This window comes from Lepidochelys kempii, chromosome 1 (assembly GCF_965140265.1).
Source record: "Lepidochelys kempii isolate rLepKem1 chromosome 1, rLepKem1.hap2, whole genome shotgun sequence".
NCBI classification, from domain to species: Eukaryota; Metazoa; Chordata; order Testudines; family Cheloniidae; genus Lepidochelys; species Lepidochelys kempii.
The window spans coordinates 234,346,571-234,373,294 of record NC_133256.1 but is presented as its reverse complement, the minus strand read 5'-3'; the positions used below and the strand labels follow the sequence as shown (position 1 = coordinate 234,373,294).

Sequence of the window (26,724 nt, the reverse complement as noted above, 5' to 3'; positions counted from 1 at the left end):
GGAATGGGCGACAAGGGATGGATTACTTGATGGTTACCTGTTCTGTTCATTCCCTGTGGGGCACCTGGCATTGGCTACTGTCAGAAGACAGGATACTGGGCTAGATGGACCTTTGGTCTGACCCAGTATGGCTGTTCTTACGTCCTTCCCTTTTGAAGGGAAACTGAGTTGCCTACTTGCATAAAGCCATCAAGATACTAACCTGAGGCAGTGCTTGATATCTAAGATCAGAACTGGCTTCTGCATATGTAGACTGGACAAATCCACATTGTGTGTCAATGAATTCCGGGCATCTGTTGTGCCAGTGATGTTCTTTGAAACTACCGTTGGCACAAATGTCCAGCCAAAAACTGTAAATTGGAGCAAGCTTTCAGAGTAGTCACTCTGTGGGATGAACAAATCTTTTTCTGCCAGATGTCCTCTTCATTGGTGCTATCCTGGTTTTGCTCCAAATGTTGGCAACATTGTCTGTAGGTCATAGGGAGCCTTTTTTAGTCCCCATTCCAGATCTTGGTAAGGAGGGCTCCGGCTGGGGGTGTGGGCTCTGGGGCGGGGTTAGGGATGAGGGGTTTGGAGGGCAGGAGGGGGATCAGGGCAGAGGGTTGAGGTACGGGGCAGAGGTATGAGGGCTCCGGCTGGGGGTGTGGGCTCTGGGGTGGGGCTGGGGATGAGCGGTTTGGGGTTCAGGAGGGTGCTCCAGGCTGGGACCAATGGGTTCAGAGGGCGGGGGGGACCAGGGATGGGGCAGGCTGTTGGGGCATGGGGGTGTGCGGGCTCTGGGGTGGGGCCGGGCATGAGGGGTTTGGGGTATAAGAGGGGGACTTCAAGGGGTTTGGAGAGCGGAAGGGGATCAGGACTGTGGCAGGGGATTGGGGCTGGGGGTTGCAGGCTCTGGGCTGCGCTTAACGCAAGCAGCTCCCAGAAGCATGTCCCCTCTCCGGCTTCTACGCGGAGGCGTGGCCAGGCAGCTCTGCACACCGCCCCGTCTGCAGGCGCCACTCCTGCAGCTTCCATTGTCTGGGAACCGCGACCAATGGGAGCTGTGGGGGTGGTGTCTGTGGACAGGGCAGCGCACAGAACCGTGTGGCCACGTCTCCACGTACTACATAGGAGCTGGAGGGGGGTCATGCTGGCTGCTTCCTGAGAGCCATGCAGAGCGGGGCAAGCTCCCAACCTGCTCCCTGGCCGGAGCTGAGGGCTCGATTAAAAGGTTTGACAGGTCGCATGTGGCCTTTGGGCAGTAGTTTGCCCACCCCTGCTCTAGATAGAGATTAAGGTTGAGAGCAAACTCTCTTTTTGCTTGCCACAGCTTCCTCAAAGATTCTTCATCATAAGATTAACAACTATGTATTTCTTACAAGACTATCAACTTGCCTGCTAGAAAAAAGATCTTGTAAGCTTTGTGTAATAGCACTTGACCCTCTACCAAGACAAACTCATCTATGCTGCAGAGTGGAAGTAATCTTGAGTAAGGCAATATTTTACACTGGAGACTAAAGTGTTTGATGGCCAGGTTAGAGAGAGCTTCGCTGGTGTAAAGCCACAATTTGCTTGAAAACAAGGTAAGCTGTACTGATACAAATTGCAGCTTATACAGTAGCAGCTTTTCCTGTATGGTTATTACGTGGCTACACACCAGTGGCTGAAGTCACAGTAAGTCCTTAGAGTCAACAGGGTCCAAATCAATGACTTCCTTATTTTATGATATGCTCTTTTCTCCCTGACTCTCGTTTAATATGTGGATGGTGAGTTCAAAGACTGAAAGATGCTTTCTTCAGTGTTGGTCTTTTCCAAAAGAGACGACATTGCATAGTTTAAAAAAGAAAAATGAGATCAAGGTAGCACAATTGTTTCGTCTCCTACATTGTGTGTGCCCTTCTGTGTAGAACATCATGCTGTATTGCGGTAATTTACACTGGGAGAAAGTGTTCAGAAGCCTTATTTTGGGTAAATGTTTAACTTTTGATAAATGCCATATTGTTCTACCAAGACTGCAGTACAAACATGTCACCATTAGGAAACACTTCAACTTGTACTTCTTGTTCCTCTGTGATGCTTGTGCTAGATTTGAATGAAATGAAGGTACATTAGGTACCCTTTTGAAAGGAAAGACAGAAGCAGAATTCAGTTCTACCAGGACAAATTAATCTCAGGTATAATTGCTTTGTTACCAGTACATTCGTCCTAGTAAATTCCTTTCTTGTTAGTGGAGTTAGGTCAGGGATGAATTTGGCCCATTTTAATCATTTACGTGAAAGCTGGGCATTCAGGCTAGAACAGAAATTATTGCCCATGCATCTGGGACAACTTGAAGTGCTATCAGAGCAAACTGTCATGTTTCATGTCCATTGAATAAAGACGACAAGCTGGGGGAAGGCTGAGTGACCCTAAACACAGCATTGCTGAACTGACGGGAGGCGGGGCAAGGTGGCTAGAGGGGCTGAGTGGGAGTGGAATAAAGAGAGCTGAGCTGCCTCAGGAGTAAGGGGGAAGAGGTTTGGTTGAGCAGAACAACAGAACTGAGCTGCCGGTCAGAGGGAAGGGATGGAATGAAGAGAGGCTTTGGCTACACTAGAGACCTTACAGCGGTTCAGCACCACTGGAAGCTTTATAGTGTAGCCGCTCTAAGCTGATGGGAAGAACTCTTCCATTGATTTATCTACCGTCGCTCATTGGGGGTGGATTAATTATGTCGGCGAGAGAAGCTCTCCCACCAACATAGCGCTGTCCACACCGGCGCTTGGGCCGGTGTAACTTATGTTGCACAGGGGTGGCTTATTCACACCCCTGAGCAACATAAGTTATAAAGACATAAGTGGTAGTGTAGGCATAGCCTTACAGAGCCATAGAACTCATCGGATAATTGGAAGGGGAAAAGTCAGTTGTTGCATAAAATTTGTTTTGGATTTAAACATAATTGTAAAAGCAAGTGTCAGGCCTCTTACTTTTCTGGATATTTTGCTCTAGATAGAAATATTGTTGTCCTCAAAGTAGTAAAATATGGATCTTACACATTGAATTTAATCAAATCAAGCCTACAAATATGAACTCCAAAGTACCCTCCAGTTCTGGTTGCAGATATGAGTGAATAGCTCAATTATAGATGCTTTCTAGCCCCATCAGGCTATGTATTCTCTATTAGCTGGATGGGGAATTAGGAACAATATCTGTCCAGACACGCTGTCACACTGAGCTCTCAGCAGCAGGCAACAATAACAAAGGGCTAGGCTCATGCTATTCTATATGATCAGATCTTGATTGCAAGCTAGATAGACACTATCCATAATATTATTTAGGTATTTGAATTTTTACTTGGTTGTGAAATAGATCATTACGTAGTTTCTATTCTGACAGTCTGAGACTGGTGGTGGAAGTGGCTTTTTGGCATATACTATAGCAAGGACAGAGTTAAACAGAAGTAAGTGAGAATCAGATGCTTTGAAAACAAGAGAATAAAAACGAGAATCCTGGCACAGTCAGCCAAAACAGAATAAACAGAAGGTAGAGAAATCAGCATTAGACCATCACAGCAACAAGAATATTTCATTTAATTTACTCAAGAGGGTGAGACCAAAGCCAGAAAATTGGGAAGACCATGCTTTCTTCACTAATCAGAATTTTTCTTTCCTTAGCCTGGCACTTATTACACACACAGCTATGATAGAATAATGTTAACAGTCTATCTTGAAGTCCTGCAAAATTGACTCACAAGGCCCTGATACCTTAAGGCAATTAGTATAGTAGAAAAAGATCATGTGTGTTTAACCTCTGGCATAAACAGACATACTTTGTTTAAAGTCACTAGAATAGGATCTGCTTTTATGAGGGTACAGTTTGGTCCATAGTGTTGTACTTGCAACTGCATATTGTGTGTAACCTCATACAGTTCAGTTTGCATCCGTCTTAGACAATTATCATATAAATACCCTTAGAAAATGCTGTAGAGTTTTGTTTTTGTAAATGTAATCTTGTTATCCTGGTACAAAATTCTAAAGCAATAGCTCTTTTATACAAGTTGAGTTACTCTCAACAAAGCATTTTTTTAAACTAGCTATATAATCAGCCAGCTTGCCAAGCAAAGGACCTGTTCAGAGTAATCTTATGCACTTGCACATATTGTGGCATATTTTATTTGTGGGTAAGTGTAATTTTACACTCTGGAGGTGGTATAGTCTTCCTTTCCTGACTATTCAACTTATGTCTATCTAGACTTCTGAGAGAACATAAATATTGTTTTTTAAAGGAAAATGAGGAACGTAATGAGTGTTCAGTGTTTTAGTTTTCAAGCAAATACAATAATGGCCTTGTCCCCAAAGGTAAAATAAGGGAATTGAAATAATACATTGTGTTATGCACGATTTGTATTTTAAAACTAAAACAAGTACTCAGTGCTAATATATGAAAAGGGAATCAAATGGTGTTTTTGTAAAACGCAAAGTTGAGAAGCATCAAAACAGGTTAAAATAAGATTACAGAATTTGCTGGAAGAGGTTTACCTGTTACTGAAGATGTCAAGGATGGGCAAAGCAATTTATCTCTCATAATTTACTCTGGGTCTTGTGATCTTTCAGGGTGTGTCAAGTGAATAATCTGTGTTACTAATCGAAACACAACACCTGTGGACCACTATAAATATAACTTAAAAAACGCATTAGCTTTTGAAACAAAATACTTTTTTTTTCTCTTTGACAGATCATGAAAACAAGGCTGCAATCTGCTGTTTTTATTATTAACCAGCAGTAATAAATGTGGGTAAATGGCTTCAGGTTAATGACAGTACAATTTTCAAATGGCTAAGAACATGGTCATTTCTAAAATAGTTGAGATCCACATAAGGGATGGATAAAAGGATTCAGCTAAGTTTTGCATGATAGTCCTTCACCAAACAGTATGTAATGTACAATGTTGGCTTTACTCTTGTGCCACGTACCCAGTCTGAATCCATTTCGCTGTTGTATCTGAAATTGTCTAGTGACAGTTGAAGGCTTGATTAACTGTAAACTTTCTTTCTAGTGTACTAAGCCAGCAAGTCACTTATGGCTCTAACAGAGGGTTCTCTCTTTCTTATAGTATTTTTGGAAGCTTCTCACACCACCTCTTCCCTTACACAGGCAATATCTGGAAATATTGCACATGAAAATCCAGTGTGGAGATGCTTGCTTGGTGGACCCTGTGTTTATTCCTAAGAAGAAAACTTTCTCCCCTCCCCCCCCCAAATATTGATATGTATCCCTTTCACTGTGGGGTTGTTGTATTGGTGGTTGTATTTTTTGTTGGGGGAGGAGTTATTTTGGCTAAGACATTTCTTAGCTGCAAAGGTTTCCATTGAACCATCACTAAGGGTGTGATTCGTTTGGGACAATTTATATATAAAACAAAATTATAATGGACACTTTCTTTTAGGCTGGCATTTTCAAGAGGGCCTGTTGGGCAGTTAGGTACCCAACTCCCATTAAAAGTTAGTAGGGGTTAATGCACAACTCCCATTTATGCCTTTGAAAATCCCAGCTGTATTGCACAGCTAGGTTAGGCTCAAAATACAGCCCTGTGCTGCATGATGTCTTCTTTAAATTATTTAACTCAAATAGTAGAAAATGGTTCCTTAGAGCCTTCTTGGCAAATAGAAAAATAGTCCAAACATCATGGAAAACTCCTAACAGTATTTTATATATATGTGTGTGTGTGTGTATACTGTCTACTCTAAACCTAGATGGGTCAGATTCTTTGCTGATGTAAATTGTTGTACAGCCATGTTTTTTTCTGCTTCTCAATATTTTAAACTTCTTGAATTTATTGAGAAGCAAAAGATTTGTGTATATATGTTGTTGGTCATATGTTCCTCATATTTTTCTACTAAGCTGCTTTATATAATAGTATACCCAAACATTTTAATGCGCAAACCTAGCTCTTATTTCATTATTAGATACCAAAGTGCTTTACAATGAAGGTAAGTATCATTATCCTCATTTCATAGAAACAGGAAACTGAGGCATAGAGAGGTGAAGTGACTTGTCCAAGCTGTGTCAGCCATCCAGTGGCAGAGCTGGAAATAGAATTCTGGTCTGCTGAGTTTCATCCATTCTCCTACCCACTGGACCTTTAAAGGTGAGTTATGGAATGTTCTCATCAAAATTAGACAAACTCAATCAACAATCCCTTTCACTAATAAGGAGCAGGGCAACTTTGCCTGTCATGTGGAGGCTTTGATCACCTTTTTATGCTGAATACATGCAGAATAGCACCTTTTATTGTTGTAAAAGTCTTTAGAGTATTGCTTTGTTTCCCTAAGTTTGGCCTGTGGGTCTCTGGTGGTGCATATAGCTGTCTGCTTGTGTGTTGTAGGCTTTCGTCCTCTTTTCAGCTCCAAATTTCATTAAAAGCTTTCAAAAAATCCCTTGGTGTTTTCTGAATATTCTATTTCCAGGTCAGAAATTGTTGTAATTGTCACAAGGTTGCTATAAGATCATGAATTGGGCGGGGAGGTTGTCAGCACAACTGCAATGGAAGGTTGTTAGCCTTTATTGATGGCTACTACAATTAGAGAGTGGCCTGCCCTATGAAAAGATTTGTGAACACTGGCTTTATTGTGTGACTAACCTTAAAAATGTGAACCAATCCATTGCTCTTTTCCTGCAACTGCTCACAGAGCCTGGGACAAAAGAGGTGTGAACTTCCTAAGGATGCAGAGCAGAGAGCGTCACAGAATCAGCTCTTAGCACATGAAGCTGTCTCTCTGTTCATCTCACTGGGGTGGCGGAAACCTGTCTGCCTGTTTGCCTCCCCTGACTTCTTTCTCTCTTTTTAGTTTTCTCTTGACTACATGAGAGAGTCCATTTAATAGAAATTTAAGCAAGAGAAAACATTTCTGCACCATCCTAAGTTGCCAGCTCAGACAGTGGAGTAATGTAACATTGTACCCCAAGCATAGCTTTGTGATACCAAATTACTCTAAAGAAATTTGTACTGGCTGAACATACCGTTTCACTTCCTGTCTTCCAGCAGAGTGAGGCTTCTGTGTGGCTCAGAGAGGGTTGTTGTTTTTTTTAAATCCTCTGTCTCTGTAAACTGTTTTTTACTGTCACAATCAGTTTACCTAAGGGCTCTCAGTGGTAGAGTTTGCCAGCCTGTGGAATCAAACAGGCAATTCTGAGCTATTTAAAACATTTTTTTTCTTTTACAGTATGTTGTCTTTGAAAGTGCTTCAGAGTTTGAACTTACGGTATGGTACACATGTTCTTAGACAAGTAAAACAGAGCCTTTAATCACTTGCCTAGATAGAAAGGCAATAAGGAAACAAAACTGCATAGCTTCATGTATGTGATACCCTTGGTCTCCACAGTGCAGCTGCTCTACTTTTTGTCTCGGTGACGCAAGTCAAAGAGGATCAGTGATATTGCCTGAGGGGAAAGGCAGAGAGCTACTTGGGTGCTCACTATGCTTATAACTAAGCAGAGAGGTGCGAAGGAATGGCCAGACAAAGTTCAAATGCAGAAGCAGAGTATTTTAAATAAGAAAATATGAGAGTACCTTTTGTGTAACAAAAAGAAAATAAAACCTACTGAATGACAAAAGAAATAAACAGTCACTGAAGGAAATATATAGGAGCTCTGTCGGATCTCAAATATATACAGTACTCTGTTAGTTTGTGTAATGCATATATAATTGTATATATAAACAACATTAAAAACATCATTAATAGGTCCCTACAAATTTCACGGCTGTGAAAAATACGACGCAGACCAAACCGTGAAATAAGCCCTTCCTCCTGAAATCCGATGTCCCATTGCTCCTAGGAGTGCCCCAGCAAAGGGGGCTCCTAGCTCTGGCTGGGTTGGGGTGGGACAGGACTTGTCCTCCCCTACACAGCTGCTCTTGGAGGGGGAGACCAGACCCACCTCTGGTGCCTCCCCCTTTTGCAGGGTGCTCTGGGACTGGGCAGCAGCCCCAGAGGTTCCTGCAGCTGGAAGAAGCTTGTGGATGTGGATCCAATCTCTCCTTGTTCCTAGGAGTGCCCCACCAAAGGGGGCTCCTAGGCCCAGCTAGGCTGGAGAGGGACAGGACTTGTCCATCCCCTGCATAGCTGCTCAGAGTTGTGGGGGCGGGGGGACCAGACCCACCTCCGGGTGCCTCCCTCTGCAGCAGGACGCTGTGGGACTGGGCAGCAGCCCCAGCGGTTCCTGCAGCTGGAGGAGGCTTGTGGAGTTGGATCCGATCCACCCCAGCAGGAGGCTCCTAGCTGCTAGTCCAGGCAGGGCTGGCGCAGGACAGGACTTGCTCCTTCCTTACAGGGCTGCTCTTGAGTATCTCTCCTGGCTGCAGATAGCTCGGCACTCTCTCATCCTCACTCTGTCCGGCTCTGAAGGCAGCACAGAAGTGAGGGTGGCAATCCCATGACCACCTTACAACAGGTTTGCAACCCCCACCTACAATCTCCTTTTGGGTCGGGACCCCCACAGTTACAACACTATGAAATTTCAGATTTAAATATCTGAAAACATGACATTTACCAATTTCCAATCCTATGGCCATGAAATTGACCGTAATGGACTGTGAATTTGGTAGGGCCCTAATTATTAAGTAAGCAAAGACAATTTCCTTTGCCACCTTGATTCTGCCCTGTTGTATGTTTGCATTATGATAGTCTTTAATTATATTACAATATTCAGCACTCTTGTATATAGTCCTTTTTATTTGTAGATCTCAAAGTGCATTATAAAAGGAGATCACAGTTATCCCCATTTTACAGAGGGGGGAACTGAGGCACAAGGCAGCGAAGTGACTTGCTCAAGATCACCCTGGAGGCCAGTGGCAGAGCGAGGAATGGGATGCTTTAGCAGTGGATTTCACAGATATTTGCTGACAGCAGAGAAATGGTGAAACCCAGGAATCTTGCATTCTATTCCAAGTTTGGACAAATTTGGGTGAAATATCATGGGGTCTGAAAAGGCACATCCCAGAAACAAAGGTCACTGCTCTGCCAAATTTCAAATTGCTGCTCCAAAGCATGGGAGCGCTAGAGTTGTTCAACGAAAAAGGTGGCCAGAATTTTTAAACATGAACAAAATGTATTTTTCCTTAGCCTCTGATTCAGAAATAGCTGAACTGTTTGACTAAAATTAAAAATAAAATAAAATTTCAACTGAGGCAGACATCTGGCATGCAAGATTTCAGCCAAAAAAGATTAGTTTGACAAAGTTATATAAGCAATTCAAAATGGGTTCTTATAATGGGAAGTGTCAGACAGTCTTAATAATAGATAGTGCTACCAAACCCACCTATAATAAAGTTGTCTATGGACCAGATTCTGATTTGTAATAAAAACTTCAGGATTTGGCACTAACATCTGCTTTTGTCATGAAGGAAGAAAATGCTTTATATCTGTAGTTTTCAACTTTTTTTTTTTCATTTGCAGGCCCCTAAAATTTTTTGAATGGAAGTTTGGACCTGTTTGGAAATCTTAGACATAGTTTGCAGACCCTGAGGGGTCCGCAGACCACAGGTTGAAAACCACTGCAGTATATAATAGAAAACAAATCTTCCCCACTCTCTAAGCTAGGATTTAAGAGTGTGCTCTTTAGATCCAGGTTTATTGCTTCAGTTACAGCTAAAATAATTTGTAAGATTGAACAGTTAGCATCAATCTTACCAGTTTACAGCATTTGGCTAAAATAAGTCGAAATGTTTTCATTTGTGTGCTACTAACAGTTCTATTTGTAATAAAAAGACTTGTTGGCTCTTCAGCTAGGAACTGAATTTGCTCCCAGCTACGGTTAGAAGTTGGGGCTGGGAGAGTAGCCTGACTCGGAAGCCTTGTAATTGCACTTCATACCCAGTTCACTTGCTGTCCTAAACTGCTCTGAACATTATTACCCTCTCCCATTGAAACGACAGTGAAAAATAAAGAGAGGAATCATGTAAAAATATTTCAGCTTTTTTTCCCTTCTTGAATAAGCTTTTTAGAAATGTACAATACGTTACATTTTTCCTTTTCAACATTTGTTTCCGTTCAGTTTCCTTGTCCTTGAACCACTACAATACTGAATACCTGTTAACCTTCCACAGCAAATAAATAACAAAACCTCTAAAGTAATGGAGAAGCTCTATTGTGAAAGTGCAGTAATCTCAGCATGAATAGCAATAATAAAATCTTATGACACCTGTTACAGTTGCTGATACTCCAGAAAGCTTTACTGAAGCGATATCTGGATTGGATGCACACAACACCAATCTGATTAATAAAGTTTCAAATTTCTGCTGTTGTTTATACTTGGAGAAACTAATTGGGCATTGCAGGCTTTCCAGTGAATCTGAGGGTATGTCTGCATTACAGGCAGTACAGCTACAGTACTATAGCTATGCAGCTGTAGTGTAGACACTTGCAATAGTGACCAAAGAGGATTTTTTCTGTCGCAGTAGTAAATGTACCCCCTCAAGAGGTGTGGTAGCTAGGTGGATGGAATAATTCTTCTATTGACTTAGCGGTGTCTGCACTGGGGCATAGATTGACTTTAGGTCTCTGAGGGGGGGTGAATTTTTCACACCTCTGAGTGACCTAGCTAGGTTGACCTGTGTGTGTGTGTGAGTCCTGATGCTTACTCTCCTCCTTCACTACTTCGTGTTTTCAGTCCCTCTTGGACAGGTTGGGGAGCACATCTGAGACACACATCAGGTATTTCACCTCAGAACACCTTGCTGTTGTTCGTAGGCATTTGGGTGGTCTAATGCTGTTAGATTGGGAAGAAAGCTTCCCCCCCCCCAGTTCTTTGTGCAGTTAGCATAGCACTCTTATAAGATGCAGTTGAATGTAGTGTCTTGAGAGGACACACACTGGAAGCCCCCTTCCTCCCCTTTTTTCTCCTCAGTGAGTACACCAGATTGAATATTGTCTGTAATGAATTGTATATGGTCAATCAGAAATTTAACTTTTTTGGCTGAAGGCACCTTCCACATGCAGCAGCTTCATTCCAAATATATATATATATATTTTCTAGATGTTGAGAGATGTTTGTTGAAAGAAATCAAAGAATAAACTTGAGGACATTGTGGTGTGTTAACAGGTTGTCCATGTGAACGAGGAGGTGCAATTCACCAAAGTCTGTTAATGCTCAGGTGTTAAATGCTCTTCACATCCCTCCACCCCCACCCCTCAAAAAAGTGAACATACTCCCTTTTTGAGTGGGAAACCGCTTCCTAATACCCTTGTATGGAACTCTGTATAATCACCACTTAAGTTCCTAACGAACATATTTTGAAAGATATTTAGGCACCTACCTACTATTCATTTCAGTGGGAGGGAGGGAGGGAAATAATTTTTAAAATCTAGCTGTAAGTTACTTAGATACTTTTTGAAAATGGGACTTGGGATCCTAAGTCACTTAAGTTATTTTTAAAATTCTACACCTAATCAAGTGTTTAGTCTTTTAATGGGAGAAATTAACAGTTCAGGCTATTGATCTGGATACAGAAACATGCTTGCTCTCCCTCCAGACTGTATTATTGTGATCAGGGTCCCTGAATCCGTTATAACTGTAGTGGAGACTTGAGACTGGGAGAGGAAATGTTGTTATATTTACATTTCTTAGCTATGTTTCAGGCTTCTTCTCAACAAATACAAAGAGGCTTTTTAATTTTATTTTGACACAATAAAATAAGGTCAGATGTGTGATGAAATCTGTGATTATTGATGTTTTAAAATAGACTTCAGTGGATTAATAGTGATCTTTATCTACTCAGTGTTTCCTCAACATCCTACTGTATTCACATTATCCAGAAACAGTAAATATATTAAAGTTCTTTCCTGTAACTTTCAAAGTGGTGGATGATTTCCTTGTTGGCTCATTTCATTTGTTTATTTTAACACACATCAGCTTAATTTGTACATATTAGACAGTCTAATGTAAAGATAAATATTGGTAATGCTGTCTTTCAGTAATACACAGCAAATGTATGGTCAGGTAAACAACTTAGTGATGTGACAGTTATGTCTCTCTTCTAACTAATGTAAAATGTGAGCTACTGTGAGATGCTCTCTTCAATTGGAGATGATGGCTATAGAGAAGAAAAAAATGCAAGGGACAATGTTATTAGAACCTACTGGTTATGCCAAGGGACTAGAAGTCAGGACTTTCCTTAGATTCTTTCCCCAGCTTTGCCACTAACATCCCACATGACCTCGGGCAACTTACCAAACTTCTCTGTCCATAAATATAATTGTGGTTTGTAGTAGAGTGGGATGAGAAATCACATTCAGGGATCTATAGTGTTGGTAAACAATTAATTAAAAAAAAAGTGAAAAGAAATCTGCATCTACCACAAGGAAGACCTGGTGCATAGATTTGAAAAATGACTTATGCCCAATTATTAAGGGAAGCAGTTGAGATCAATGGGTCCTTCAGTAGTCAAAGTTTCTAATTGCGTTAATTTTAGATGTCCATTCTGGGCAATTAAGTACAGTGGAGTAAATAGTGAAATTCTTGTAAATAAATCCGCATTTTGCTCTGTATGAAAAGCATTTGTATATTCATACTTTTTTATTTTTCCTGGGTTTGTATGGTAATTAAACATAATGCATGTTCCACATACCACTAAATAGTGCAGATTGTTTCACATCGGCGTTTCCCATCAGCATGGCTCTGGTGCTGCAAGGTGTTGAGCAGGACTTCAACTTCCAATACTTTGGATGGGGAATGGAAGACCTTCTGCACCTTGCATGAGTGCTCTGTTCTTCTCAACACTGTCTTTTCTCCCCCATTTTAGGAAGGCATTTATGCACGTTCCTAACTTTAAGAATGTAAGTGGCTTCATTGACTCCAACAACCTTTTGATGTGTCTACTCACATCAACTTAGACTGCTCAAATTTGTATTCTGTAAATATGTTCGTTAATGGGGGCCTTTAACACCCAATATCTTCTGTCTGACTTCAGTCTGATAACGAACAGGAGAAATCATTGTCTGAAATGCTTTTTCCAAAAAAATTTTGGGTATGTTTTCAAAATAATTTCTCATTATTTTTCTCTGTTTTTATGTGAACTGCAGTTAAACCCTGTTTTTTCCATTACTTTCAGTGTATGGTATTTAACTATTTGCTGGTATTACTTCCTAGAATAAACTCATAGGCAATAACTTACAGTTCCTCTCTCTTGCTCTCTCTTCTTTGTAACTGTTGTGAAATGATCTTCAATCAGGGTGGCTGTAACAAATGCAAAAAAATTCCCACTCATCACTTAACTTTGGAGTTGTTATATACCCTACTTCCTCCCTCTTTTGTAGTGCATGGGCACTCAATAAATTTGTTATGGCAGGACTGTTCATGAGTACTGGGCTTCTGATGTGGTGGTTGTTTGGTTTTTTTTTGCTGGGGTGGAAGAAAAGATGTTATAGGACATATCAAGAATTAAATAAACACTGAAAATGAAGAACTGATGGAAAAAATATACAGAGGGATTTCCAGTGCTGTACTTTAAAGGCCCAATTGAATGTTCTCCTAGGTATGAAAGATAATGAGCTTGACTCTCCCCTGCCTTGCACTTTGTGTAGTCAGTTGCACCTGAGCAAAGTGTACCTAAAGTCCTAGCACATCAGAAGAGTAGCATCCTGGACCCTCTCCTTGCTTACTTTGTACAGGTGAAAGTGACTGCAGGAGATATAAGGCAATGGAGACTCAAGGCAAATAGCTGCAGATTCGGGGATACCTTCTATTAGTATAGGTACCAGTCACCTGTACATGGGGGAGAGGGGGCAGTTCTACCCTCAGATATGCTCACACAATTCCTGTTGATTTCAGAGGGAGTTACATGGATGTGCCTGAGGCCTGAAATAGGCCGAGGACCTTCCCAGAGGGCACAAAGATATTCTCTCCCTCCTACACCGTCATATCGGATATTTTGTTCATGTTGTAATAAACCTGGCATTCCATTAATTCCCAGTCTCTGATCCTCTCTTCCTCCCCACCTCCTCCATTATTTGATTTCTTGTCCCCAGGGCGGATAGCCTTCCTTGCCAGTTGTGACCATCCTATATAAGGGTGTCATCAGCTGCTTGTTTAAGGACTTCTAAGATTGGCCATGTGCCATTTTACTGCATGACTTGAACTGATTCTGTGGTCAGTAATTTATTGTACTGCTTCTATTTAAGTGCAGCACAAAGGAAAACAAGAGTGGAAATGATCCTTAAAAGATGGGGAATAAGATAAACATTGAATACAAACACTGCCTACTGAGTGACCATACTATACCAAGCACACTGGATTATTACCACAAGCTTTTCTTGTTGCATATTTTTAGTATGTAGCAACCAAAATGTTTGTCACATATGCCTGTCCTCAATGTGTTCAAAGCTGGGAGGAGAGGATGCTATTGAGTTCAGATTTTTTTTTTTGCCATAAGTATTCATTTGAATTCATTCATAAAGATGGCTATGATTTATTCACAGTCCCTCATAATTATGTCAGATGATCTCTACATGTGAACAGACAATAGTAATCAGACAATCAATTATTCAATAGCCCTCCTGCTTGCATTTACATTTATTTCCATTTAGAACAGTAGGAGAGCTCTCTGAGAGGGTTTTATTTTAAAGACACAAGGATTTAATTCAGCTGTTGTCATTGCCTTGATGGAGTCTTTTTTAGCTTTGATATCAAATGTAGGGTAAGAGAAGAGCATGGTCTGCAGTTTTCTGTATTAATAATTTGTGTAAAACCAGAGAGCACAGAGTACAGTAAAACACCCAGGATGTAAAAAGCTTTGGTGCACATTGACAGATACACTAACTAGCCCTTACACTTTCAAAGTAGTGGCTTGCTGGCTTCTCCTGAAACGGTCGTTAACTGAGGTGATTGAATACACATGGCTTTTTATAATACAATGATGAATTGGTGGGACAGTGAGACCATGATGGCTTCAGGAGTTATGTGCTCACCACCAGTGCCCAGAGGCCATTTATGTTCTGTGTCAGTGGTGTATCTGAATACCATATGTCATAAAACTAATGTTCCCAGCAGTTCCTTCTAATGGGAAAGGCAGACAGCACGTTCTTGGAAATTTCCGTGCCTGTCTCTGAGATAAACAGTAACAGGGCCAGTTAATTGTGAGTGTGGTTAGCTGCAGTGCAGCTCAGTTGTGAGGATCTCTTTCAAATAATGAAAATGATGATTTAAAAAAATTCGTACTTGAAAGAGGCTCAAAGCTAAGAAGAAGAAGGGTTATCGTTAGGCTGAGCTGATTGCTCTGCTGATGCTGCTTGTCTTGGGAGTAGAGATGGAGAAAAATGGTATGCATTCCATAATCTTGTCAGTACTAGCTGAGGTTACTTTGGGCACTTGATTAGAGAGGCCAGTTCAAGAACAGGCTTGAGGGAGAAAGGAGTGAAATCCCAAAGTGTTCAAAATGTGTAATCAAATACAACAGTTGGTGTAAATCCTTACTTGGCAAGAGGCCAAATCACGAGTTTTAGGCTGAACACAAAGGATCCTGAGGTAGAACACTAAGCAAAATGTTATGGAATGAGATGGCAGCATGTAGACAACATCTTTTTTTATATATATAATATTTTTTACTTATATATGTGTGCTTTTATAGTATAAGCAATAGCACTGGCCTTTTGGCCTCCTTTCTGTTTTAGACCTGAGACAGAAGCAATACCCCTTACCTTGTTTTTCCTTCTCCTATAATCTCACTCCCTTCCCCTCCACAGAATAGAATCAGGTTACAAAGGAACCTGCTTTGCTTTAATTAATACATACTTTTTAGCCAGTTGTGATATTAATGAATTTTAAAAAACTATAGAAAAAGAGCTAGCATGTAAATTAATGGCACCTAAAGTGACTGTCCTCTTCTAATCATGGTTTAAAGTAAGGGGGCTGTGTAATAATTACTGGTTTCAGAGTAGCAGCCGTGTTAGTCTGTAGTCACAAAAAGAAAAGGAGTACTTGTGGCACCTTAGAGACTAACAAATTTATTTGCGCATAAGCTTTCGTGAGCTACAGCTCACTTCATCGGATGCATTCAGTGGAAAATACAGTGGGGAGATTTATATACACAGAGAACATGAAACAATGGGTGTTATCATACACACTGTAAGGAGAGTGATCACTTAAGATGAGCTAATACCAGCAGGAGAGCGGGGGCGGAGGGGAAGGGAGGAGAGAAAACCTTTTGTAGTGATAATCAAGGTGGGCCATTTCCAGCAGTTGACAAGAACTTCTGAAGAACAGTGGAGGGGGAGGGGGGGAGTAAACATGGGGAAATAGTTTTACTTTGTGTAATGACCTATCCACTCCCAGTCGCTATTCAAGCCTAAGTTAATTGTATCCAGTTTGCTAATTAATTCCAATTCAGCAGTCTCTTGTTGGAGTCTGTTTTTGAAGTTTTTTTGTTGAAGAATTGCAACTTTTAGGTCTGTAATCATAGATATTTATAGATATTTAGGCCAGAAGGGACCATTATGATCATCTAGTCTGACCTCCTAATCAAGTGACCAGAGAGATTGAAGTGTTCTCCAACTGGTTTATGAATGTTATAATTTTTGACGTCTGATTTGTGTCCACTTATTCTTTTACGTAGAGACTGTCCAGTTTGACCAATGTGCATGGCAGGGAGGCATTGCTGACGCATGATGGAATATATCACATTGGTAGATGTGCAGGTGAACGAGCCTCTGATAGTGTGGCTGATCTGATTAGGCCCTATGATGGTGTCCCCTGAATAGATATGTGGACACAGTTGGCAACGGGCTTTGTTGCAAGGATTGGTTCCTGGGTTAGTGGTTCTGTTGTGTGGTATGTGGTTGCTGGTGAGTATTTGCTTCAGGTTGGGGGGCTGTCTGTAAGCAAGGACTGGCCTGTCTCCCAAGATCTGTGAGAGTGATGGGTCGTCCTTCAGGATAGGTTGTAGATCCTTGATGATGCGTTGGAGAGGTTTTAGTTGGGGGCTGAAGGTGATGGCTAGTGGTGGTCTGTTGTTTTCTTTGTTGGGCCTGTCCTGTAGTAGGTGACTTCTGGGTACTCTTCTGTCTCTGTCAGTCTGTTTCTTCACTTCAGCAGGTGGGTATTCTTGTTGTAAGAATGCTTGATAGAGATCTTGTAGGTGTTTGTCTCTGTCTGAGGGGTTGGAGCAAATGCAGTTGTATCGTAGAGCTTGGTTATAGACAACGGACCATGTGATGTGATCTGGGTGAAAGCTGGAGGCCTGTAGATAGAGAGTTTGAGAACTCTTGGGAAATTGTCATTAATTTCATATAAATATGCACTAATCCACCTTCTTGACCACAGAGAGAAACAGAAAAGGAGATGGGAAAAGAGATTGAGGGGAATTATGGAATGGTGGAAGAGAGGGCACTAGAGCGGCAGAGAAGTCCCCCCACAAATATTGCTTGAATCCCCAGAAATATACAGCTAGGTCTGGGTACTAGAACTGCCATCTTGCTCCTTCTGTCAGCGATTTGGTCCAATGAACAATGTGCCAAGAATCGGCAAATGTCACAGCAGTACAAAGAATAAAAATATACTTTTTTTTTAAACAATCTTGTCTTTAACTCTGAAGTTATTTTAATAGATTTTCCCTGTTTGTAACATTGCTTTCCTAACTGGAAAGTTTTTTTCACAAAAGGGGTAATAATATGGTAACAACTACAACCATGACTTTCTTCTCTGACGTGCTTAGCTGCCAGAATGACAGGCGGGGGGATAGAACATACACTCAATTACATTCATTATTCCCCTCAAATATGGGGGGAAGGATGGTTATAAGATGGAGGATAATAGTTTGCTCTTTAAACAGAGAAGCAAAAAAATGGGGAGGCCAGGATATTATCCTAGGAAATGGAAAGAACAGAAACAAAATAAAGATGTCACTTTCACTTTAAAACCAGGTAAAATGTATAAAAGTTCATATTACATATTCATATGTATTTTTGTCTCTGTGCTAAACCATTCAATATTTTCATGATATATTTGGCTTGTGGAGCAGAGGTTCCCATGGTGAGTACCTGTGTTTACTGAATACTTGAGCAAATAGTCACAAGGAATGAGCTGAAATGGCGAACATGTACATATTAGAACAGCTAAAATTCACACACCAGTGCATATGAAATATTTTGAAGCACCATGTTACAAATATATATTTATAATTATACTTGGCACTTCTGTAGCAATTTTCTCCCTTGGATTTAAAGTGCTACACAGACACTAATGAATTGAACTTTACAACATCCCAGTAGTGTATGTATAATCTGTTGGAAATTCAGTCAGTTACTTCTAGTGCCTGGCAAGTCACTAGTTCTAACTTTCACCTTCCCTTATTCTGAAAGGTAAAATGTTTTATTATATACTGAATGATGAGCTACCATGCTTTTATACTTCGTAGTTTATACTATTAGTGGCTTACAAGTACTTCAGAGCAAATTACCAGTCTTAATTATATCTTTTCAGGCCTCAGAAGAGGGAGATATTCTCCCCATTTTACAAATGAGTAAAGTGAGGCACAGAGAGGTTAAATGACTTGCTCTGGCCATGCAATGACTCTGTGTTAGAGCTGTGGATAGAATAAAGAATACTTCCTGGCCATCTCTTCTAACCACTAGATAACATTTCCCTTCAAGAATGTTGTCCTGTTAAAGCAAGTATTACAGAAAGGTCAGCTAAGTATTTCTAAAAGCCAGCATTGCTAGTATTGCTAATTATTACTTTAGCACCTGGGATCCTGTTCCATGGCTAGGACTCCTATTCTGCTAATAGTAATCCATTAGACCTTCACTTGGGAAATTGGGGAACGGAGAGGTTATGTAACTTGCCCAAAGTGTCTCAGTCAGCTGGGGCATAGAATCATAGTCCAGTCCCGTGCACTCAAGGCAGGACTAAGTATTATTACTGGAGATAAAAGCCTCTAGTCTTGACTGCCAGTCCCCTCTAATTGTTGGGAAAGAAAAAGTTTGCAGTGTGTGTTGGACATGGGACAGAAGGCGTGCAGTGGGGTGCTGATACTGGATCCACTGTGGAAGGTGCATTCCTGTCTCTTCTGAGTGGACTATCAATTTATATCAAATTTTACCCAGTTTGAGCAATGAAGATTGCTGAACTGTAATCACTGAATTGATCTCAACATTTCATGCCTCATGATGCTTCAGGTTGAAATTATTATTGTCTGAAATATTATAGTGCCTACTTGTAATGAAATTTTTTTAGAGCAAGTTAATTTTGTTTCCTTGATTCACTCTAATCCTGCTTCCTGTGATAAATGGCTTTTCATGTAATGGGTGCACTGATTACTTCATGGTACACATCTGCTAAAGGATGCCTTTGAAAGTCAGGCTAATTTGTTGAATAAGTGGCAGATTTCTGATTGCAATCTCCTTTCAGTACAGTAAAGTCTAACTCGAGCTGTTTTATCCTGCTTGTGTTTCTCATGCTTTTGTTTCTCCATCTCTCCCCCACACCCCATTTCCTAATCTTTCCTGTACGCCAGCCACACTATGGTTTATAACTCTTTTTAAAGAATCATCAAAAATGATTATTGCCTAGCATGCTCACCACACAGTTTGCATGCACATCTAACACAAATTATAAACTTACAGAAGCTGTGTTATATGAACCAAGGGGTTTCTGTGGTATGGTTTGAGCTAGTCATGTCTCTAAACAAACAAACACAAACAAACAAACAAACAAAAATCCTTGAACATGGAAAATGGTGGTTAAAAAATTTCTAGCGGATGTTTAAATTATTACTAACACAGTTCATGCACATGGGTATATGTGTCTCTGTCAGACATATGGACCTGGGGAAAACATTTTCCCCCTCTCATATTACTAGGGTACTCCAATGAATGTGGTTCTGGGTTCATCTCCAGATTACTTAATGCATTAGAGTGACCAAGGCATCTTTTATAAAAATAATTAACTCATAAGCCAGATCTACACTAAAAGCTTTTGCCGTATAATAATGTCAGTCAAGGGTATGATTCCCCCACACCCCCACATTTCTATAAAAAGCTCTATTGTAGACTTAATTATATAGACAGTACAAGTGCTTTTTGTGGTACAGCTCATTTCTCTTGGGGAACAAGTATAAGTTATACTGGTCTAAGCTACATCTACTTAGGAGGGTTTGCCAGCAGAGCACTACTGGCAAACCTGTTCTGGTATTGACCTGGCCTTATATAGAATTTTTCATGCACAGACCTCAAAGTGCTTTATGAAGAAGGGTAAATAGCATAATTTCCATTGTATAGATGGGGAAACTGAGACCCAGAGACCTGAAGTGATTTACTCCAGGTCACACAACAGATCAATTTGAAAGCTGGGAATGGTACCTAGGTCTGGCCCAGTGCTCTATTCACTAGACCACACAGCCTCCCTTTCCTTATAGATTATAGTTGTTCCTATAAGGACTTGCTTGACTAAGCGAACCTGTTGCAGCTTGTACTTAGAGAGGAATTATAGGATTTATAATAAAATGAGAACAATGGAAGAAAAACAAGATATGAACGGCCTTGTTTCTGCAATTCTACCGTGGTTGTGTCAACACTTGCAACCTCTTTGGTCTGATTCTGTAAGTGTTCTGCATGTGGAAAACCAGTTGATTTCCAAAGGAATTGTATGCATAGATGATTTGAGTGGTTGTGCTCTCTATTTTTAGGGCTGTATACTGTAGTTAAAAATATTCTTTGGGGCTGATATGTGGCATCCTGGGGAAGAACAATTCTGTCTCTGAAATAGGAACAAAGCATGGTTAGCGGTTTTTATTTTGCTTAATAGAGCAGCTACAGTTGGGGAAAATATTCATCGGTTCAGCAGTTTCTACTTTCTGTCGTCTAACAATACCAAAAACTGGCTGATTATTTAGACAGTTTGTCCACTACCTGAACTGTGGCTTTTCTAGAAATAATTTTAATGCTTTTCTTCCTTTGCCATGAAGTGTGTGTGTGTGTGTGTGTGTGCACGCGTGTGCAGAATGAGGTAGCGGAGTTAATGACTGTCTCATCTGACTTTCTAAAATAGTGTAATGCACTGAGTCACTTCATGCCACTAATAAGTTGCGTCATTTTGCCAGGATCAGAATGTTCCCGTCTCAAAGCAAATACTTTTTAACAGTGAAAACCAGTTGTTACCATGTAAACATCCTCTAAGGTGTCTCCCTGTCCTACGTCAGTGCTCCTTGCTACTGCTTGGGGGGGGAAGAAACTCAGTGGTCAGAGCACAGGGTGGTCAACTGCTCCTGCTACCCCCCATGATGCAGTTTATGTTTTTGTACCAAAGGAAACATAAAACAGACATGTTAAAACTGAGATCCTGTCGTGCAGAGGTTCTCAAACTGTGGTCCACAAGCTCTATTCAGGTGGTCCGTGGATAGTTCCCTCTAAGATGTGCGCCTGGGCGGCCGCACACAAGAGAGTGAAGAACCACCCATCTCATTAGTGGAGCCGGACGGGTGTGGCTCCTCTAATAGGTACCTGGACCCTGGAGAAGACGCACATGTAAGGTGAGGTGGTGGCCCTGGGGGAAAGAGGGGGTAAGTTGGAGGGGGCAGTGGGGTGAGAAGAGGGGGTGGCTGGAATTTGGGACGTGCAGGGCTGCGGCGGCCAGAGAAAGAAGCGACTTTCCCCAGCTCCAGGGCTGTGGCTGCCAGGGAGACACAGCCCTCCTTCCCAGCCTCAGCTCAAGGGCTGCTGCGGCAGGGAAGAGACCCCACTCCCTCCTTCGCAGTCCTAGCTCAGGGTCTGCTGTGGTGGGGGGGGGGGAGGGAGAGACCCTCCCCCGCCCCCGTTCCCAGCCCCAGCTTGAAGGCTGCTGCGGCGGGGGAGAGAGGGCACATCCATTCCGTTAGAAAGGTAAGACTACTGATATTAAAATATGAGTTGTGTGCTTTTATTTGTAGAACAAAAAATTAATTATTACTTTTTTATATAGCGCTTTTATCCAAAGCACTTTACAATAGTTAGCTAACAGCGCAAACAACATTTAGAAAGATCATTAGGTGGCCTGCCGAGATCATAAGGTGGTCTGTTGGTGGGGGTGGGGGGGGGGAGACATTTGAGAACCATTGCTTTAGTGATACTACAATTTGTAAGTGTGAATGGAGGAAAATGCTGAGAACTTTGAGATATATAAATATTTTTTTAAAAAAAAAAAAAAGAGGGAAAACCTAGAGCACAGATTGTGGCACTTAATTTTTTTCTCTTGCGTTATTGGGTGGATCTTCCTCTTTTGTATCCATAAAGCTGGTGGATGAAATTGTCTGTCAAAATTTTGTAATGGGATTCACAAACTTAAAGCCGAATCCAACAAACAGCACCATATGTGTGGCCTCTTTACTTAACTCGTGGTTATGTGCAGAAATGTTTGCAGTTTGGAGTCTTTGATATATTGTTTTTACAACTTCCGTCAAAGGGAAAGAAAAAAGGAGGAAGGGAAATGTTTTTGAAAATTGAGGTAGCTTTATATCGCATGTATCTGTCACAGATTCCCTTTGGTCTCCCAGCATACCTGGTCAGGTTTGATGTCAGGATTTTTCACCAGGCTGCAGAAGCAGTGGACATTTTTCTTCTTTTTGTATGTGAACTTAATGTTTGACGGCCCTGTAGGCTAAAATTTCCTCTCTACAGAAAAGGCAGAATATGGAAAGTAGCAATACTAGCTTCTCCTGGGCCTGAGACCCACACTTGAGGAATCCCCTCTAGAGTTTAAGGGCTCTGTAACTCATTACACTGAGGCACTGATTACCCAGAAATACTTTTCTCCAAAGCTTTTGCAGTGCTGACATCAGCCTTATTATAAATTTAATTGGCTCATTATGGAGCAGAATTGATTCAGGGAAATGGGCCTGTGTGCTTAATGGGAAGGATAGTGAGTGGGGCACTGGAAGGCTTAGGCGTTTGGTGGGAAATTCAGTTGCCAGTTCAAATCCATTTTATCAGCTGTTGGGGTAATGTGTATTTTGACATGGGATTTCGTTATTATTGCAGTAACAGGAAGGACTCAAATAGTTATCATATCAATGTGTCTGATTTGAGGGGTGACTGAGGTAAAACTAATGGGACGAGGTTATGGGGCACAGAGATGGTGAGTTCTGAGGGCAGTTATTAGGCCAGAGTGCACCGATTTACATACATTATGGTTACTGAAAGCCACATAATGCTGAGACAATTCCATTTCTAGCACTGACAAACTCAGCAGCTGTCACTGTACATTTACTACTTACAGATGTTCATTTAGAGAATTGGCAGCTGACCTGTACAGGAGGATCATGGTATTGTGGTTGAAAGCTGGTTTCCTGTAGAAGCCCTATATAAATGCTGGGTCTCAAAGCTGCCTAGTGTGGCTGAATACAGTGGTAACTAGCACAGAGATTTACATTGAAAAGAGAAAGAAAGACTCCATTTTTTCCTTGGTAATGCCATAAAATGAAAATAGAGGTTTGCTAGTTAAATATCTCTCAGTTTAGAGGACAAATTTAATTTGTAATGTAATTCCATAGCCACATGAATGGGTATATGAACCAAAGTATGAATCAAGTGATAATGTGTATTGATCAACACAAAATAATGTTGTCACACTCGCCCCTCCCCATTTACAGTTAGATTGGTATTTGATTGGTACTTGAACTATGTGCCTGTGCAGAGACAAATGAACTCTCAGTCCATGCTGGGCTGTAATCTGGGTGTAGTGTCCAGGCAAGCAGGAGCTTCCACTGTGCTGACTAGTGTGGCTGAGCTGGCAGGGAGAGAGTGGTAATTTGCTTCTGACATAGGCCAGCAGAAAAATGTTGCATCTCTGGAGCAAGGTTGGGAGCGGAGAAAGAAATTTGGGTCTCTGAGGCACAAGGCCTCCTGAGTAGAGATGGGTGGAAATTTTTGGTTGAACCTTTTTTGAGGGCGAAAGAATGCAATTTCACCAACACTAAAAAGAAGAAAAATTCTGAAAAGCTAAACATTTCATTTTGATATTTTAGAAACAAAATGTTGTTTGGTTGGAAATGACTTCGTCTAAACATGAAGGAAATTTCTATACTTTTAAAAAAGTAAACATCTTGAAATCTAAATGGAATATTTCCCTTTGTGTCAAAGAAAATGTTTTGTTCTGAGAAAAAAAAAAACCCAAAAAACTTTTTGGATTGAATTGCCAGCAAGCTGAACACTCTGTTAGTTACACAGTTGTACTCCTGAGGCTACTTTTGGTTTGTTGGAGCTTATGCATTTGACCTTGTTGCTTAGGGCTTTGCCTAAAGGCACCATGAGTCCTTTAAGTAGTAAGAAAAGATCTTGAGGAAAATCAAATAAAGTTCTCACTTACTGGTAGTATGAAGAACCTCCAAAGACTTGGTGCACAGATTCAGTTCAGATACGCATGCAGACTTCTTCATGGTTATCTGAGGCATAGCCCAACCTCTTGAGTCTGCAAAACAGGACTACAGATCTCAAAACAATAGCCTGCTTCGTTTTTTTCAGTAAATTTCTTTTCCAGCTCCAGAAATTTCTTTTTCTTTTTATTATTATTATTATTTTTTTAAAAGGCAGGGTTCTTTTTAATATATTTTCCTACTGGTTTTTTGAGCCATTAGAGTTAACTTTTTTTTAAGCCTTTCTCTCCACACCATAAGGACTGTAAACTTTTTCTTTTAAAATGAATGTTCTCACACAGCGCACACAAGTCTGCACTGCAGCTGGGAGGTATAATTCCTCGCTTGGGTAGACTTGCATGCACTAGCGCTGCTTGATGCTAGCACGCTAAAAACGTGGTCCTGGCAGCTCGGGCTAGCGCTCACCTAGGGTCTTGGACAGGGTTCTACTCAAGTGGCTTGCTCATCCAGCCATGGCCATACTATTATTTTTAACATGCTAGCTTGAGCAGAGGTAGCATGTCTGTCTACTTGAGCTGGGAATTACATCTCCTAGCTGCTGTGTAGACGTTGTCTTAATTACCTCACTCCAGGAGCTGGGGCTTTAAGAAAAACAGAAAATATTGTGAAACTTGCAGTAAAATCCTGGGATAGTTGGCAGTGCTACCAGTGGTTCCAGCCAAAAATGAGAAGCAAAAAAGGTGCTTCTCTGAACACCTTGGGAGCCTCAGAAAAGATGTAAAAATAGGAATTCTGCGATGACCAGTTTTGTGAGCCTTATTTGTCTTGAGTATTTTAACTATCCTTACATATGGTAAGGTACTGTACTGGTACTGTAACCTTTCCAGGGCAGGCATCTTTTTGTTCATTTGCAGTGCTATATGAACTTACTGACTAACAATATTAAACAGTCACGTCTGTTTGGTGTTCCATGCTTTTTTATGTCCTGCATGTGAAAACTGGTTGCCATTTGCCTATTTGGTGCAGCATTTTAATTTTATTGGGATGGAGGGAGCTGCTGCTTTTGTATTTATGAATAAAATGGTTGAAATTGCATGTGCTGAAACTGTATAATTGGAGGTAGAAAATTGGGGCCTGATCTTGAAAGAGATGTGTGCGCACACACAGAGACTCTGGAGTGCCATTGAAATCCACTATGGTGGTTTTTGAACTAACAGGAAGCTCTCATGTTGTGGTCATTTATCATGAACAGAAGTCGATTTTTTATATCCTTTAAAATACTTCTGTATATACCAAAATTATCTGTTGTTTTCAGCATGCATCCTTGCAATGTGTTTGTCACAAAATACAGGAAGTTAGTTATTGTACAGCTGTTTTAATGTAAAACATTTAGAGGATAATGGGACAACTCTTTCCCTTCACTTTCTTTGAATCCCACCTTCCATCCAAGAGCCACATTCTCCATGACTGAGTTACAGTTTGAACATCAGGATGTTGTGTAAGCCTAACTGGACGAAATGTGACCAAGCAGCAAATGGCCGACATCTGCCCAGAAAGGCTATTTATTGCAGCAGCACATAGTGTTACCGATGAGAAACACTAGAAAAAACTAGTCTGTGAAGTGTGTTTTAATTAGATGGCATATGGATCTGGAGTGAGATCTGGATTCTAATCCTGATTTTGTGAGAGGCTATCTGCGTGACCTTGGACAAGCGGTAACCGCACCCTTTGTCCATTTCTCCATCTGTAAAACAGGACTAATAATGCTTACTCACCTCAATAAAGCACTGGATCTATGCACCTATGGATAATAAAGTGCTTTAGATACACAATGTAGTAGTATTTATTTCTGCTTTGTGTGTGAATGAATGTAATGTTTTATATTATTAAATGACCATTAAGAGAATCAGAATGTTTTTAGGGCTAACCTATTGGGCAGCTCTGCAAATTACAAAGGTGACATATTTAATGGGTGAGTTATCGTCACTATCTCATATCAAGCATCACCCTAGACACTAGAAAAAAAATTAAATCTTGCAAGCTTACGTAACTACTGCTTAAGTCCTGAGTTGCATTCCTGCACACAAAATTTCCATTGAAGTGAGCTGGAGTTTTGAGTGCTTAATAAATGCAGGAACTTGGTCCCCTATCCTGCAATAACTTAAGTCCCCGCTTAACTTGAAGTCAGTGAGTTTACTCATTTGAATCAAGTTAAGCATGTCGTGTTTGTAGGGTTGAGGCTTAAGTTTGTGAAGTATTTTTATGAATTATTGTTCTGGTTATATATAGCAATCATAGAATATCAGGGTTGGAAGGGACCCCAGAAGGTCATCTAGTCCAACCCCCTGCTCGAAGCAGGACCAATTCCCAGTTAAATCATCCCAGCCAGGGCTTTGTCAAGCCTGACCTTAAAAACCTCTAAGGAAGGAGATT

At 40.9% G+C, this 26,724-nt stretch overlaps 1 protein-coding gene across 2 annotated transcripts in view; it reads left to right on the top strand.

The window, feature by feature from the left end:
• Positions 1 to 26,724, top strand: part of PDE3A (phosphodiesterase 3A) — a 367,243-nt gene that overhangs the window by 77,103 nt on the left and 263,416 nt on the right. The window contains exon 1 of one of the 2 annotated variants that reach the window (XM_073318622.1): positions 21,299 to 21,474. The exons of the other annotated variant lie outside the window; for it this stretch is intronic. The gene's annotated coding sequence lies outside the window, so the exon portion shown is untranslated. Of the gene's footprint in view, positions 1 to 21,298; positions 21,475 to 26,724 lie in introns of those variants that run through there. 2 annotated transcript variants of the gene reach the window in all.